Raw genomic sequence first — 14506 nt, 5'->3', positions numbered from 1 at the left:
GGCGCGAGGATGGGGTGGTGGCAGTCGTGCTCAAAATGGAAGAGATTCTGTTTTGGTCAGCTTTGATGGTGGAGGAAGGAAAGGCCCTTACTTTGAAAAAAAAATGACGATGATCTAATTTGTTCTTCAACGAAACGCCTCATCCTGAGAGCAGATGCTGTGACATTTTACAAGTAACGGGCTGGGAAGAGGCTGTAGCTGTGAGAGTCTCTGTGTTCAAAATAGACGTCAGTAGACGAGCTGTCTTCAGAGGCAGAGACATGTGGATTTGAGAGCAGGGTGGAAGTTGAAGGCAAAGCTGATAAAGTAGAGGAGCTGCGCATGGGTGCAGGAAACAGCAGCAATGCAGTCGTTTATGTAGCGTAGGAAAAGTTTGGGAGAAGTACCAATGTGGGCTTGCGTAGCCGACAGACAGGCATATCTGGGACCCATGCCAGTGCCTCCGGCTACACCTTTTGTTCGAGGGAAATAGAAGGAGTCGAAGGAGAAATTATTGAGTAAGGACATTCCGCCAGACGGAGGTGAATGGTGGTAGAGGAGAGCTGGTTGGGTCTGATATCCAGAAGGAAGCGGAGACATTTGAGGACATTAGTGGTTTTAATGGTGTAGCGTTTTGTTCATCGATACTGTTGTATTGCTCAGTTCTACTCTGAAGGCCAGCAGGTACACGGATGCCAGAGTAGGAGATGCTGATATATAGGTAATTAGATAATGATACTATTGTGGACTCTGAACTTGTTCTCCGAGTTCCTATTGCCCACTATTTATTGCTTATATCTGGCTTTTATAAGATTATTGAATGCACAGAGCACACAACCTCACCCGCTTTCCACTGGGTATAAGTCTATTCCACGCCAAAATTGTTATCTGGTGACCACCCTCAGAAGCGGCCTAGTCAGGCGGTCGGAGGAATCAGAGGAGTGGTCAAGAATGAAACAAGTCCGGACGCCGGCCCTGCTACCCTGCACACCTTCTATATCCATCTGTGCCAGGACACCAGAGCAGTGTCCTGGAGCACCGTCTTTGAGAGCCCAGTGGGAGTTCCCTCAGCACACGTAGACCAGTGCCTCAGGAAGGAAGCCCGGCTCCATCTTCTCCAGGACAGCAGGGAAACGGCAGGCGCCTTTGTCCCTGCTGTTGAGTCCCACATGGGGATCTTGGGGTATGTGATTGCAATGTGAAGGACCCTGCGCCGCTATAATTGAGTTTGCCTCCACCAAAATGCTTGCATGGAGTTCAGGATGAAAGGTAACTGTGTAAAATATGAACACTATTTCTTCCTTCACAAATGCTGACGTACCTGCTGAGTATATCCAGCAATTTCCACTTTTAGTTCAGGATCAACTCTGACTCTGGATTTCTGCTGACCCAGTCGCATGTGGAGAAGATAGTAATCGAAGCCGAGTGTTAATCCATTGGGTTGCCTCTGTGTAGGTTCGAATCCTGTCCACTGAAATGCATGGCGGAGCGGACTCGAAAGGCCGAGTCGCCCACTCCAGCTTCTGTTTTCTGTCGTTCAACGTCCAGCCTTTGTGATTTGCTACTCAGATTTGGGACTAAGGGTGAGATGATGGAGTACTTGGTGTCACAGGGTAAGATTGGGCAACATAAAAATGGTTTCCTTAAGGGGAAGTACTGTGAACGGTCTTGAGCTCTTCATCTCAGAAAAGATGTGCTGGCATTAGAGAGGAGGTTCATAAGGATGACTTCGGAAAGGAAAGGGTTGTTTGAGGAAATAAGGAACTTTTGATAGCTCTGGGTCTGTACTCACTGGAATTTGGAGGGATGAGTTGGGCTCTCATTGAACCATTCTAATGTCCAAAGGCCTAGACAGAGTAGATGTCAGAAAAGATATTCCCTACGGTGGAGAAGTCAAAGATAATTGGTCACAGTCGCAGGTCCATTTAAAACAGAGATGCAGACGCCGGTGAATATGTAGAATATGTAGAATATGTAGAATGTATCACCACAGGCATCTGGGGAGGCCAGGACATTGGGGGTATTTAAGGCAGAGCTTGATATGTTCTTGGTTGGACACGGCATCAAAGGTTATGGCAGAAGGCTGGGGACTGGAGCTGAGGAGAAGAAAATGGATCAGCCATGGCCAAATGGCAGTGCAGACTCGATGGGCCACATAGAGTAAGTGTGCTCCGAAATCTTATGGTTTCATGGGATCAGCTGGAAGATTTCACCATACATTTTACAGTGGGGATGTAGCTCAGTGGGAGAGCGCATGCTTCGCATGTATGAAGTCCCGGGTTCAATCCCCGGCATCTCCACTGAATTTTTGTAAATGGGCCGATGAATGTTGATAAATACGCTCACCTTTTATTTCCGTCATTGAAGTACGTGATAAGCCTGTAACATCCGGGAGAGTTAAGAACGGGTCCTTGCTGTATCAACGGGGACATTGAAAAAACATTGCACAACATTCATGGCACAGCAATTCCAATGACACAGTGTCGCAGTGGAACCGTGATGGGCCCATAAACCCGAGGTCGATAGATCGAAACCATCTTCTACTGTATTCATCATTTATCAGTGCGTTTTAACAGCACGACCTGTCACATTATGCATAGATACAAGGGAATCCACCGGCTTTCAGTTGAACAATGGAAGCAGAAATTCAGGACGTGATGAAATCAAATGTGTGCGATGGTCGGAGAAGGGCATTTCTGCTTTATTCGAGGCTTTTGATTCTGGTATATATAGTATGGTTTCGTAGGCAGACACTCATCCACACATGTTTTAATGAAGTCAGTGACAACTGTGGCGTTCCCATTGAGACGCGAAGATGAATCTCTGAATACAGTCCTTTCACAGATTCAAAGAGGTCCTGTAAGCGCCGCTGCACCTCCCTTGTCCATACATTTTCAGTCCTCAGTACTGATACTGCGGACGACAGTGCCTGTCTATATTTAGGGAGTAGAACTAGAGCCAGACTTTCCAGTGTGGACAAAGTGGAAAATGTGGAAGATATTTCCCTGCATCAGTTAAATCCTGTTAATGAATGATCCTCCCCCAAAATCAAATTCTGGCCGGAATGGGAGCTTTACACAAGGAACTGCTGAATTGGAAGCGATTCCGAGGCGTTTCCCGTCGCACATGAAGAAGTGTATGTGTGAAGAGTCCCGGCGCCACAGTCAACGAACAAACTTCGAGGTGACCCTTTGAAGTATCCTGTGCTCCGACAACCCAATGTCAAATCGCTCTGTCGCATTGGTTTCTTGTTTGTTTCCTAGTTAGTATCCCCGTCTCTCACGGGGAAGACGGGGCATCATTTCCACGGCAGGTAAATGGTTTTGCTGTCTCTTTAAATGTAATAGCAACTCGAATTTTCAAAGTAAATTGAGAAGGGTTAAACATGTTATATCCGAGTTTGGGGTTGAAGCGATCGGTTCTTTGGGAATGTGGAACAATCGATCTGCAGTGATCCCGGGAAGGGAGAGTCATCCGATAGGAATGGACTTTGTGTTCAGCTTCGTGAAAACTCCCCTCAGCGACTCTATCTCAGTGTCATTCGGCGTAACAGGTGGTGACAGAAAACAATGTTTCCGGAAATATTTGCTTCATCCGCTTCTGCCATATTTTAATTGTTAAACAATGGTTGTCGTTGCGCTCGGTTTAAAGTTTCCAGTTGAAAGAGTCAGAAAGGAGAGGGCGAGTGGAATCGGTGTCTTCACCCAGCTCAGGCCATCCTGCAGAGACTCCGTGAGACTCCTTCCGTCTAACTACGAGGTCGGAGCTGTGGAAGTTCATCGACCTGAAACGTGAAATCTGTTTCCCCCTCCACAGACTCTGCCTAACTTGCGGAGTATTTCCGACAGTTTCAACTTTTAGTTCAGGAACAGTCCTGTTTTTCACGGGGACAGCACAGGATCGGTGCTGTCCTCATCCGTCCCGGGACACAGTGATTACGTCCGACGTAAAATGCCCTTTCTTGAGAAGTGTGCAATCGTAGCCGAATGTTTTATCAATGCACTGGGAATCTATTGGTATTTCCGCTTCTAATTCTGACAAGTATGTGATTCCAGCGTTCTCTGTATTATATTGTCCGTCAGCCTCTGGGTAAACCATTCATGCAGATTATGAAAAGCCGGGTCACAACATCGATTACCATTCAGCATCTTCGAACGCTGGAATGGACCATTTATGGGAGTCTTTCCTAACTTGTCTGTGTGGCGCAATCGGTGAGCGCGTTTGGCTATTAACCGAAAGGTTAGTGGTTCGAGCCCACCTAGGGGCTCGTTAGTGATCACGATAGTGATCCAGCAGCTTTTGCCCGCATGGAAACGCTCCGCTGTCCGGAGACCAGCGTTCCCTGCTGCAGCCCCATCACGTTCAGTGGGAATTAAAATTGTTTTTGTCACGTATGAAATGTTCCTCTTTCACACTGTTCATAGAGATCAAATCATTACACAGTGCTTTGAGAGACCGATATAAAACAATAACAAAATGCAGAATAAAATTTAACAACAATAGAGAAAGCACAGCAAAGATAAGTAATTATATACAGCAACATAACAGGGTAGATTGCGAACTCAAGTATCCATCTTATCCTACTCGGCAACCATCTGGATACCAGACTCAACCAGCTCTCCTCTATTACCATTCAGCGCTGTCTGGCGGAACTTTCTCCACTCAATAATTTCTCCCTCGACTCCTCCCATTTCTTAGAAACGAAACGTGTAGCCACAGACATTGGCATGGGTCCGAGATCTACCTGTCTGTTTGTCGGCTACTTGGAACAGTCTATCTTTCAAGCCTACATTGGTATCTCTCCCTAACGTTTCCTACACTACATAAATGACTGCATTGCTGCTGTTTCCTGCGGAGCTCATCCACTTCATTAACTTTGCCTCCAACTTCCACCTTGCCCAAAAGTTTACCTGGCCCATATCTGACACATCCGTCCCTTATCTCGATCTCTCTGTCTTCATCTCTGAAGACAGTGAATCTGCTGATGTCTATTATAGCCAGACAGACTCTCACAGCTACCTGGACCATACCTCTTCCCACCCCGTAACTTGTAAAAATGCCAGCTCCTTCTCTCAACGCCTCCTTCTCCGCCGCATCTGCTCTCAGGATAAGGTGTTTCATTCAACAGCCAAGGTGATATCGTGTTGTTTTCCAAAGAAAGTGGTCTCTCTTCCTCCGCCTCCAGCACACAATTCTCTGTAACTTCCGCCATCTCTGGCGGGATGCCACCACCAAACACATCTTTCCCTCCCCCCTCTACTTTCTCTTGTGAATCCGATGTGCGTTCGGCCCTCCCACTGATCTCTCTCCTGGCTCTTACCCTTGCAAGTGAAACAAGTGCTACAGCTCCCCCTACACATCCGTCCTCATTACCATTCAGGGCTCCAAGCAATCCTTCCAGGTAAGGTGACACTTCACCTGTGAGTATTTTACAGTCATCTACTGTATCCAGTGCTCCAGGTGTGGCCTCCTGTATATCGGTGAGACCTGACACGGATTGGGAGACCACGTTACTGAGCACCTACACTCCGTACACCAGTAAAAGCAACATATCCCAGTGGCCTCCTGCTTTAATTCCACTTCCCTTTCCAATTCCAACATGGCAGCCCATGACCCCCTGTACTGTCGCGATGAGGCCACACTCAGGGTGGAGGAGCAACACATTATATTTCGTCTGGGTGACCTCCAACTTGGTGGCATGAACATCGATTTCTCGAACTTCTGGTAATGCCTCCTTCACCAAGACCCATTCTCTTTTCCCTCTCTGAACTTATCTGTTACCTGCCCAGCACCTCACCCTGGTGTTCCTCCCCCATTTCTTTCTTCCATGACCTTCAGTCTTCTCCTATTAGATTCCCTGTTCTCCAGCCCAGTATCCCTTTCACCAATCAGCATCTCAAGTCTTTAATTCACCAGCGCCCCACACCTCCGGTTTCAGCTATCACCCTGTGTTTCTTCCTCCCCTCTCCTCACCGTCTAACACTAATCCCTCATCGTTTATTTTTTTGCAGTCTGGATGAAGGGACTTGGCCCGAAACGTCGACTGTCTTTTTTTTACATAGTTCCTCCAATGTTTTATCTGCGGCTTGAAATTACACCATCTGCTGTTTTCTCTTTGTGTCTCTATCCATGTCGCTCTACACTATTAATGTGCCGATCTAAGAACATCATACACCCTTCCGTCTTTGAACCTGGCAGCCCGTTCCAAGCACCCACCCCAGCCCAAATAAAAACGTGAGCCGCACATCTTCTTTAAACTCTCTCCCACTCCGACCTTAAATATATTCCCTCAAGAATACTGTACCTGGGAAGCCAATTCTGACTATCTGCTCTATCGGTGTCTCATAGTTTCCAACCTCATAATTCGGTCAAGTTTCTTCTCAGGCTCTGACATTCCAATGAAGGTAAACAAACTCAAATACTTTAATAAGGCAACATCCGGGAGAGGCTTTATAAACCCTGCCGATCCTTCCTGTGAAGTGTCCATTCTTGTTGAATCTAGATTAGAGTCAGAACAGGATTTAACGGGAAACTCTTGAGGGACATTAATTCCATCTCCGATTAATCCACGACACAGTGAATGATAATTAATGATCAATTTACATTTGAATTAGCGTGAGTCGCGCGTAGACCGCGTCTATGTAAGAGGTTTATTTGTTATGTAGTCTAAAAATGTACAACATGCGATGGCCGGGAATCGAACCCGGGGAAACTGCTTGAAAAGCAGCTATGCTCACCACTATACCACCATCGCTCAACGAAGTTGCAAACGATTTGAGTAGTGAGGCATCTCCCAGTTCCCTGTGACTTGATCAGTCTCCAAGTTGTTTTCTGTCGGATCGTTCCTCACTCTCTGCAGGTCCTCTTCTAGTAAATTAATGTCGCCATCCCCAACAGACCGGAGTTATACATCCCACAGCGAGCATACTCCAGGAATCAGACTGAGTGAGAACCGATTCGAAGAGATACTAATGGGATCCTGCCTCGCGCATCACCAAATGGATAAACAAATCCTGATTATAATTATACTTTCAAACCACGCGCTGATGGGCGCCCTTCCTTTGCCCAGTCGTTGAACACAGTAAGTGACGGGATCGCTAAAGAATCCTGAGACCCCTCCAGTCACACTGCGAGAAGGGGGTGAATAAAAAAACGCCAGCTCTACACTCAATAAACAAACAAACGTTAGGCTGACTCTGTGAGCTCTCCGGTACACTGAAATCCGTGTGACAGGTTCCATAACCTTGTATATTCCTCTTTATTTTCGTGGTTAGTATCGCCGCCCGCCACGTGGGAGACCCCGTGGGGCGACAATTAGCTGATTCAAATATTAACTGGATGTACAGGACTATTTGTGTACAATAAGTAAAGGTGATCATTGAGACTATGGAACTAGTCTGGATTGAGTCTGGAACGGGAAAGTTTTCCAAGAACATAGGACGTTGGGTTCAACCTCTTTCCCCAGACATTCCTTCAGCGAGTGGTTATTGAAGCGCCGATCGGAGTTACACTCAGTGAGCGAATCTCTCACTCCAAACTCATTAAACCGGGACTATTGCTGTGAGTTATCAACTCCCGCACGTCTCCTTCAGTGTGGCTGCGTGACTGTGTGGAGAAGACAGGCAAATGGACACCTGAAACACTTTGCAGAGAACAATCCATGTGGACATATATTTAATTCCGGGTTAAAAGCCATCCGGCCCCTCCTGCAGTCCCCAAAACCACCGCTCAGAATCTAATACAGTGAATTGGGGGAAGGTCTGGCAGAGCTTCGCTGTGGTGACAGTTGAACGCATGCGTAGTGAGGCCCCACCTTGATATCTGAAAGACAGTGTGCAGCTGAAGACGTGCGCAGTCCCATTCTCTCGCCCATCAGCAGCGTCGGCTTTAAAGCAGCCCGAAATAAGGAATACCCGGGCCCGATACGGTAAATCGGGGTGGTGGAGCGGAGAGATCCGGGGGACGCCTCGGCCCGGCAATCAGAACTGGGTTCTGGAAGGCGACCAGTCACGGGGCGGGGCGGGGCGGGGCGGGGCGGGGGTGGTCAACCGGAGACTATTGCGGCGACATTGACGGGTGCTGACGGTTTGACCATCTGTAATGTGACTGAGCGGAGCCGATGATGGGAAGTTCAGATGGGAAGCTCAGTGATCGTATAGAATGGATTTTAGCAAGAAGTGAAAGGAAAATGCTTCGGAAGGAACGTGTTTGGATGAGGAGGGTCCTCCGGTGAGGGCAGAAGGACTGAGATGGATGATGCTGTGGATTTCACGATTATGAGCAGTTTCGTATCTTATTGTGATATACATCTTCATCCCGGTAGGTTAACTGAGGGTGTTCAAAAGAATATTGCTAACGTCAGCAATATGTCTGAGCAATGGTCGGGTGTAGGCTACATGTGCTGATTAAAAACAACATGAGAAAAAACCGAAAATGAAGACTCTGGACGGAAGTAAAATTGTCAGTACGTTTTGCGAGAAACGAAGGTTCGGGCTGTTATTGTCTCTGTGTGTGTGTGTGTGTGTGTGTGTGTGTGTGTGTGTGTGTGTGTGTGTGTGTGTGTGTGTGTGTGTGTGTGTGTGTGTGTGTGTGCGCGCGCGCGCGCGCGTGCGTGCGTGTGTGTGTGTTTGTGTGTAAAGTAGCTTTCGCTGAGAGTTTACAGACGGAGAGAAGGGGAAGTGTTTCCATGTTCTGTTGTGCTTTTCTCGTGAATGGCTACCGTTAAAACTCTATTTAGGCTGCATTAGTTATTCTGTCAGACGGTATGACAGAATCATCATCATCATCATCATCAACAGGTGCCATGCCCATTTTCAGCTTTGACTGCCATGGCCCACACGCTCTTGTTTCAGGTCAAGTGGATGACAGAATAACTTTAAAACAGAGATACATAGGTTCTTGATTAGCCAGGGAATCAAAGGGTATGGGGAGAAGGCACTGGAGTGGAGATTACCGGAAGAAAAGGATCAGCCCATGATAAAGTGGCAGAGCAGTCTCGATGGGCTGAATGGCATTCTTCTGCTCCTATATCTTATGGTCTTATGGTTTATAAGTACATGGAGCCAGTAAAAAACAGAAATCACAAGCCCAGACTCTCCTCATCAGACAACCAGTCCACTGCCAGTATTGGCCAGTAAACATTCCCTGGACTGATTCCAATACATGGAGATACTTCCTTGATTGATGAGACCAAATCTGTATAAATGGATTCCCCCACTCTTTATACGGTGTATAAGATAATGAGAGATATTGATCGTGTGGATATTCAGAGGCTTTTTCCCAGGGCTGAAATTTTTAACATGACAGCATGGTTTTAAGTTGCTTGGAAGTAGGTACAGAGAAGATGTCAGGGTAAGTTTTTATACATTGACTGATGAGTGCTTGGAATGGGCTGCCGGTGACTGTGGTGGAGGTGGAAACGGTAGGGTTTTTTAAGAGAATCCTGAATAGGTGCATGGAGCATAAAAATATAGAGGGCTATTGGTAATCCTAGGTAATTTCTAAGGTAACAGCATGTTAGGCACAGCTTTGTGGGCGGAAGGGCCTGCATTGTGCTGTAGGCTTTCGATGTTTCTATAAGGGATGCATAACCTCCCGACAACTGTATTCAGTTCCCCATCAATAAAATACCATGTTCTCTCCACTTGTAGCTGCAAACAGGATAAGGAACAGCCCCTTCTGCCCACGATACCTCTGCTGACACTGATGTCAGGGGAGATTGCACTCTGGGCCGCCATGACCATGTAGCGATTTGCACGATGCTGTTACAGCTCAGGGCATTGAAGTTCAGGGTTCAGCCCCTGCATCTTCTTTAAAGAGTCCCTTTAATCCCTGTGGATTGCATCAGTAATCTTCAGGTCCTCCTGATTCTTCCTGCAGTCCAAAGATGCACCAGGTAGGTGAATTCACTATTATGAAATACCCTGTGGTTAGGTTAGGGTCAAATCGGGGTTGCCAGCGTTTGCCAGGCAGTGTGGCTCAAAGAGTTTATTTTGCTCAGAATCTCTAAATCAGATTTTCAAAAAAGACAATCCATGTTATCCAATTTTCCCTATACTAATCCAGACAACATGCTGGGGAATCCTCTGCACCCTTTCCCCAGTCCCCACTTTCTTCCTGTGATGTAGCAAACAGAATTGCACACTCAACTCGAAATGTGGCCTCAACCAGGGTTTGTACAGCTGTAACAACTCAGCCCATGGTTTGTACTCAATACCCTGACTGATGAAGTCAAGTGTAACAGTTTACTTCCTTTCAATGCCACTTGCAGGATGTTATGGATGAACACGTCAAGATCCCTTCATGTATCAATGCTCCTAAAGATGCTGCCAGTTACTGTGTACTTTCCTGTAAAACTCCTCACACTTGTCTAGATTAAACTCCAACCCCAATTTTTCCACCCATGTTTCCAAATGGTCGACATCCAGTCCTGTCCATTTGAAAACCTTCCTCACTACCCATAACTGTGTCATCAGTGATCTGATCAGCCCGTGTGTATTTTAATCTGATCAGACAGAGGCCCCGTCACTGATCACTGTGGACACACTGGTTACATATCTACAGTCAAAATCATTATCAATTCCATCAGCCCGAGTGTCACTACACAATACAAACCTTTCAAACGCTCCCACTCAGAGACTCATGGAAAGTTACATATTTATCACAGAATACTATTTGATTGAATGATCCGGTCTTGTTGGTCTGGATGCTCTGCTGCAAGGTACCTGAAGATTAGTTCAATGTAACCAGTGACAATGACTGTGGTATCGATGAAAATGAAAAACAGATTTAAGCAACAAATTCAACTGCTAGAATGTATCTCAAAGAAATTTTGCACTGTTACACTGCAAGACAGATTGGAGGATGCATTGTGAACCCCAAATCTCACACTGTACCAGAGACTGACAGGTACAGAATGAACCCCACACTCTCACACTGTACCAGAGACTATCAGGTGCCAGTAACTGAACCCAGTGACCCAAAGGCTCTTTTCAGAGCCACTCACAATGTCTGTGGAAGGGCTGAGCAGCACATGATTTTTGTTTAGAGTATCTGGTCTGTCTATCTGAAAGTGCTCTGCTTCAGTCCTGGCTCATTTCCCCTCTGCCTTGAGAGATCCTACATTCTCTGTAGCAACTATTTTGTTTTAAATGTATTTTTAAAATATCTTTGAATTTTCTTAATCTTCGTCATGACATTTCACGTTCCATTCCGGTATTTATAATTCCCTGTCTAGGAGCTTAGAAAAGTACTGGAAAAGCCATTTGGCCCACTATATTGTGAGAATCATGATTCCAATTTATTCTAAATGCCCTCCTGTTTATCATCCATATCCCTCAATTCTGTTCATATGCATGTCTACCTGAACAGCTCTTATATTCCACCAGACTCTCTGCTTTTATTACTACCTGTGGAAATCCATTCAAAGCACTTATCACTCACTGTGATTTAAAAAAAGAAACTCTTCTTTATATGGCCTTTAAATTTCCCCCTATAACCTTAAAAGCATATCCACACATCCTTAGATATTTGACATTTCTACCATTGGAATAAGATTCTGAATATGTACCCTATCCATGTCTTTCCAAATTAGAACAAAACCCTGTCAGATCTCCCCTCAGTTGCTGAGGTCCTAATGCGGTCACAAGTTTGTTCAAACTTTCCTTTGAGCTACTGTACTTGAATCCAAGGAATATCCACGTGAAATGTCTGCATCCTTTCCAGAGTGTCCATCGTTGCTATAAAGGCATGACCAGAACTTCCCACAATACTACTGTACAAATATTGCCTGTTTCAAACTTCATGTAGCTGCAGTATGACTTCTTTACTCTGGTACCGAATAGTCCAACTAATGAAGGCCAGCATTCCATGCGCTTTGTACAGTTGCACAGCCACTTTCAGATGTCTGTTGGTCTGCAGAAAACTCCACTCAAAAACTCCCTGGACTCTCTCAGAGACACCAAGGCTCAATTGGCCTGAAAACACCATAAAATATAAATCACCAGTTGCAGTGGTAGCAGAACCACATTTGAAAGTAGAAGAAGTAAACGAGCTAGTTTTGTGAACTGTCAGAAGGATGCTGTCTTTGATTGTCTTGTTCACTGGCACCATCTTCTGCAGGAGGTTGATAGTTTCTCAATTTGTAAGGGTGTTAGAAATTCCAGGGAGAAGGCAGGAGAGTGGGGTTGAGAGGGATAATCAATCAGACATGATGGCATTGAGGTGCAGACTCAATGTAGCAAATGGCCTAATTCTGTGCCTGTGTCTTATACTCTTGTGGAAACAAGGCATTTGGCCAAAGTCCGTGCTGACTGTGTTGCCCAGAGGGAGAGTGAGATTACCATTAAATGCTGCTCATGTGCCCCCTTCTGTGATTCAGCAGCTCATTCCAAATTCCAAATATGCACAAATCTTTCTATGAAGAAACTGCCCCTTATTCAATTTGAACTGTCTTGCTTCCTCTATTAATGTTCCGTGCTGTTGATTTCAAACCCCATACCTGGGAAAATACAATGGTTTTTCATCCTGTCTATCACTTGCCTGACCTTACTACATACCTCAGTCAGATGACCTTTCAATCCACTACATTCCAGGGAATAAAATCTTTGTCTACAGTACCTTTCCTATGATCTCCACTCGCTGTGTCTAGCCAAAATCCTAGCAGATAATTTCTTCACAGTTTCTAATTTTATAACATCTTTCGTATAACAGGGTGAAAATGCTGTACACAGTCATCAAATACACACGATAATCTTCAGATGCTGGAGGAACTTACCTGGTCAGGCAGCATCCGTGAAGAGGTATGCACAGTTGATGTTCTTGACCAAAACCCTTCACTAGAACTCGGAATGAAGGGGGATAAAGCCATAATGAACTAGTTGGGGGTAGGGGATGGAGTACAAGCTGGAAGGTGATAGTTGAAGCCAGGTGAGGGGAAAGGGGGATGGGAAAGTGAGAAACTGGAACGTGATGCATGGAAAAGATGAAAGGGCCAAAGAAGAAAAAGCGATGACCTCCATATATGCCTGCCTTTTGTTGTCTACACACATCAGTCCATGGTCCAAGCCTTCACTTTTATAGAACTCCAACTCTTTCTGAGTCACACTGAAGTCTATATTGTTGCTGCTCCATGCACCCAGGCTGTGCTTATCAATTTCATCAACTTTGCCTTCAGCTTCAACCCTGCTCTTAAATCCACTTGCACCTTTCAGACATGTCTCTTCAATTTCACAATATCTCTATCTCTATCTCTATCCCTGAAGACAAACAATCTATTGATATATTTTATAAACAACTGACACATAGCTTACCTTGTCTATTCCTTGTCCCACCCTGGCTCATGTAAAGATGCCATTTTTTTCTTTGTATCTGCCATATCTCTTCCCAGGATGAGGTTTTCCTTTCTGGAACATCAGTTGTGTCCTCCCTCTTCAAAGAACAGGGTCTCCATCTCTCTCTCTCTCATTGCTTCTACCCTCACCCTCATACATACCCTCCATTCCGCAGACATTCCTCCTTGCCCCATCTTCTTGCTGTCAGGGTTAGAGTCCCCTCGTCCTTACTTACCACCTCATGAAAGTCCGTATCCAGCATATAGGATCATAAAGTCCACCATCCTTAAAGGGATCCTCGCACGAAACACATCCTTCCCCCCATCCCACTCTCCAATTTCAGCAGGGATTCACTCTCCGTGATTCCCGTGTCCATTCATTTCTCCCCACTGATCTCACTGCTGGCTCTTCACCTTGTAATTGGGACACATGCTATACCTGTGCCTACACCATCATTCGGGATCCCAGAATGATTCCAGAAGAAACAAAGCTTCACCTACAAGCCTGTTGAGGTTATTAAGTGCATCCATGCTCACTGTGTGGCCTCCTTCACATTTGGCAATGAATTCCACAGATTCACCATGCTCTAGCCGAAGAACTTTCTTCCCATTTCTGTTCTAAAGCGATGTCCTTCTACTCTGAGTCTATGCCATCTGGTGCTGGACTAAGCCACTATAGGAAACGTCCTCTTTACGTTCACTTGGCATTTCAGTAGGTTATGATGCAATTGTTCCTCATTCTTCTAAACTCCAGCAAGTACAGGCCCAGAACCATCAAATCTCCTCATATGTTAACTTTATCATTCCTGTGATAATTCTCGTAAATCTGCTCTGGACACTGTCCAATGAAATCCCATCCTTCCTTCAATAAAGTACCCAAAGTTGCTCACAATACTCCAGGTGGAGTCTGATCAATGCCCTTGAAAGCCTTCTGTTGCTTTTTAAATTTGAGGTACATAAATTAATCAGGATTATTGATAGGGTGAATGGAAACATTTTTAGTAAAGAGCAATCCGATCTGGAGGGCAGTGGTTTAAGGTGAGATGGGAGGGATTAAAAACATGAAGGACTGGCATTTTCACCCTGAAAGTGGTGGGGACATGAAACAAGCAGACAGAGGAATTGCTTGAGGCTTGTACAATAAGAGAATGTAAAATGACACGGCTTCAGTGTTGCTGTGACTGTGGGGCTGGCAAG

The 14506-nt window shown here is 45.6% G+C and overlaps 3 non-coding genes across 3 annotated transcripts; 2 read left to right on the top strand and 1 right to left on the bottom strand.

The window, feature by feature from the left end:
- The first annotated feature begins 2207 nt into the window (after positions 1–2207).
- On the top strand, positions 2208–2279 carry trnaa-cgc (transfer RNA alanine (anticodon CGC)). The gene has a single exon. It is a non-coding gene; the product is annotated as a tRNA-Ala (tRNA).
- Positions 2280–4172: 1893 nt separating this feature from the next.
- trnan-auu (transfer RNA asparagine (anticodon AUU)) lies at positions 4173–4246 on the top strand. The gene has a single exon. It is a non-coding gene; the product is annotated as a tRNA-Asn (tRNA).
- A 2415-nt stretch (positions 4247–6661) lies between these two features.
- Positions 6662–6733, bottom strand: trnae-uuc (transfer RNA glutamic acid (anticodon UUC)). The gene has a single exon. It is a non-coding gene; the product is annotated as a tRNA-Glu (tRNA).
- Between the last annotated feature and the right edge of the window lie 7773 nt (positions 6734–14506).

This window comes from Hypanus sabinus, chromosome 31, assembly GCF_030144855.1.
Source record: "Hypanus sabinus isolate sHypSab1 chromosome 31, sHypSab1.hap1, whole genome shotgun sequence".
Lineage (NCBI taxonomy): Eukaryota > Metazoa > Chordata > Chondrichthyes > Myliobatiformes > Dasyatidae > Hypanus > Hypanus sabinus.
This window is presented reverse-complemented; position numbering and strand designations above follow the sequence as displayed.